Below are 3,411 nucleotides of genomic sequence, written 5' to 3'. Positions count from 1 at the left end.
CTGAAAGGACAGGCTGGGGAAAGGCTTTTAGTCTCCTCTGCTCGTTTATGCAGCATGGGATGAGGAGCCGGCCTCCGCCGGACTAACACAGTTATTGGCCCGTATCCCTGCAATGCAGGTCCCACCTGCATGGCGGGTTCTTTACCGAACTGTARATATTCCCCATCGTTTTGATGTCCAAGACATGCTTAGTGAGTGCAAAACCTGCTTATGGTTCTGCCTGCACAATTCTTTAACCCCGATGTTCAGGCCAATTCAGACAGGCTCCAGGAGGTTTCTGCCATGTGTCGCCCAAACACAAACCTCAAGCACTAAAGAAAATAAGTCGGACACAGCTTGTTTGCCCAAAGTCTTGTCTTTCTTTCCAACCGTGTTAGGTGATCGAAGAAAAGGGCTTAATGCTCCCTGAGAGCTTCATTTTACTTTTAAAAACCTCAGTCGTGTTTACCAGGCTCTGAAATGCTGCCTGCGGCTCTGCTTGGCGCCAGCATGACCGCGCTGCTCCTTCAGAGCATCTTTGGAGAAGGTGCCTACTCCTTGGTACCTTTAATTGCCAGTTGTACTTTTAAAGACATATTGGGGCAAGCAAACAGCCAAGGTGCCTCACCTTACCAAAACCCAGTCCATGCGGCTGCATCAGATTAGCAGTGGGACTGTGCATGGAAAAAGAGAGAGATGGTGCAAGGCTTGAGAAGAAACACTGACCTTGTAGGGCCACGGAGATGCAGAGGGAAGGGATGCGCAGGAACCGATACCAGCAGCATGGAGGGCAGCCTCTCTCGTTTCTCTTCACCCGTGGATTAAAGCTTCCTATGGGGGCTTGAAGTTTGCCAACGGAGAGTCATTTCTCCTATAAATGTGACTTGCCAGTGCTTGAGAAATGTTTTATGGAAGATATTTCTCACTTCTAAAGTCATCTTCTTTCTAAAAGGCAAGTGTCTCATTTATTCCCTATTTGGATAAAGACTTTCTTTTTTTTAGCGTTTTATTATTTCCTGCTATTGTTCTGTGAGTCAGAGCACCTTGTACAAGCGCTGTAAGGTTGTTTCATACTACAGCTGGTTATTTATGTGAGGGTAGATAATTACAGCCATTAATTGGAAATTAATGAATTGTATGCAATCCTCAAGCAGTTTTCTTGTTGCRCAAAGGCAAAACCACAGCTGCAGTGAGCACCAAGAGAGAATGTCTTCGCCGGTGCTACTCAGGCCTAAAGAACCACTCTAAAAATTGGATTTTAATAGCCTATTTTGAAAGCTAACATAAGGGTGTTTGGAGCCATTTGATGAGATTGGCTTCCCACTGAGCCTCGGGACAACCTGGAAAATATTTCCAAAATACGGACTAAATTAGGACACAGTGTTAAACCCGCAACTTGAAAAGTGTCCCTAGCCCTTCCAAGGAAAGAGCATCAATCCCTCTCCATGAAGCAAGCCTCCTGCTGCTCTGCAACACGGTGGCGACCGACCCATCCATCTCACCACTCTGCCTCCAGCTGGGCAGGAGCCACRCGGAGCAACCTCCGGAAAGCAGCACAGCCCCTCCACCCACTGCTGGCTTGCCAACATGCTGCAGTCACCTAGTCCCCAGCTCGAGGACCTGGACAGGTGCCTGTGCAGGGCAGTTGCAATAGGCCACCGGGATGCAGTTGCTGTTCTCCAGGGGCCCCTGACTTCTCTCGGGCAAGCCGGGCTGCCTACGTGATGAGCGCCCTGGGAGGAGGATCAGCTCCCTCAGTAAACAGAGAAGGGTAACAGGATGTGTTTGAAATTGCAGATATGTCACATTCATTGATCTGACTCTTAAGACCACACTTGAGGGAACTCATCTGAGATGAATTCTCCGGTGTGTCTGAAAGTGTGACTCCACCGTGGATTAGGCGGGTCGTTAATGAGCGTGCGAGACAGTCGAGTTGGTAACCCGTTTCATGCTTACTGGAGCAGTAGTAGCAGATCCTGTGGTCCTCAGAAGCCTGGATAGCCCATCGTGGATTAGGGATGGGAGATAAAATGGAAGAGACTGGTGCCCAGCCTGCGTTTCTCTGCCGTTCAGCTGCTCCGGGCTGTTTTATGTGCAACTCGCATAGGCAGCTGGTGTAGAGGTGGTAGGAGATTTCCAGGGGAGATCCACCACGGTTTTCTCCCAGCTTGCCTGAGACTCCCTGCGGTGGGAGAGGTGCTGGTGTGCATGCCCATCGCAGTCGGTAAAACCACTGCCTCGTTTGTGTTGGACAGGAGCTACACGGGAGCCTGGCTGCCCGTTCGCCGTGGGCCGYGGGCCAACGGCAGGCAGGCGGTGTGTGGAAGTCCTCCTGGGCCCACCAGCTGCCCTGCTTGCTTCTCCCCTGCATGGCCCAGCAAGCTACGAGCRTGGGGCGGCCCACACCAGCCCTATTGGCTTTCTGCAAGGTGGCTTTCAAGGGCAGCAGGCAGAAGAGGCCAGGCTTCGGCTCGGCTCTGCAAGACCCATGTTGCGGTACCTGCCCGCCGTGGGCCGTGCTTGCTCAGGACTTACTGCCCTGCATCTGGGGCTCGGGCTGGCGCCCCCAGYTCCCTCCCCAGCCCCAGGAGGAGGCTGGCAAGTTCAGGGGCAGGTTCCTCCTCTCCGGAAAGTGAGATCGGAAAGGTAGCTGGGTGACACCCCTCCCACCCGCCTCCTCTCTCTTTCCACTTGGAAATATTTAAATCTCCTTGGATCAGCTTTGGAAACTGCAGCCAAGACCCCCCAGTGTGCCCATTACCCCATAGTGGTGTGAAGGTTTAGAGAACCAGCTGGTAAATATCTATAAATAGAGAGCTTTGGGAGCGCGTTTCCAACTGGAAATGGCAGTGCTGCGAAGATGGCTTCGCTCCTCTTGGATGGTACTAAATTTTCCTTTGCTAAATGAGAGCAGAGAAGACAATGAAGATCTCACACGCTCTGATCCCATTCTCCGACTGCCTTTGCCTTTGTAATTTTGTCTCTACCCACCCCCTGTTCATCCTCCAGCAAACCTCCACCCACAGGCACAGATGTACCTGCAGCGTCAGCGCGAGGATAAAGTGAGAAAGAGAGCAGAGAAAACGCTTCTCCTGCCTTTGGCTGAGCGTCCCTCAAGGGCCCCATCCTGCAAAGCAGATTGCTCTGATCCATCGATGTGGTTAGTGCTGAACCCGGCACAGGGTTGAGCCTCCACCCATCCAAGAGCACCGGCATCCCGGAGCGCTCTGGAGCCTCCCGAGAGTCCTTGTGAATAACAGTGCAGACGAGAAATCACAGCCACGACGGCCGGCAGGGGCTTGCCGGCCCGGGACACCAGCCTTTGGCTGTTGAGCTGCAACCATTCACCAGCACGTCCTTGCAGGGAAAACAACCCAGGCCCCCCCAGGAGCCTGGACACAGGGGCCAGGTCTGACGGCACCGCACGGTCTG

This window comes from Apteryx rowi, unplaced genomic scaffold (assembly GCF_003343035.1).
Source record: "Apteryx rowi isolate R43461 unplaced genomic scaffold, aptRow1 scaffold_13, whole genome shotgun sequence".
Lineage (NCBI taxonomy): Eukaryota > Metazoa > Chordata > Aves > Apterygiformes > Apterygidae > Apteryx > Apteryx rowi.
The sequence above is the reverse complement of the archived record's forward strand: the minus strand, read 5'-3'. Positions refer to the sequence as shown.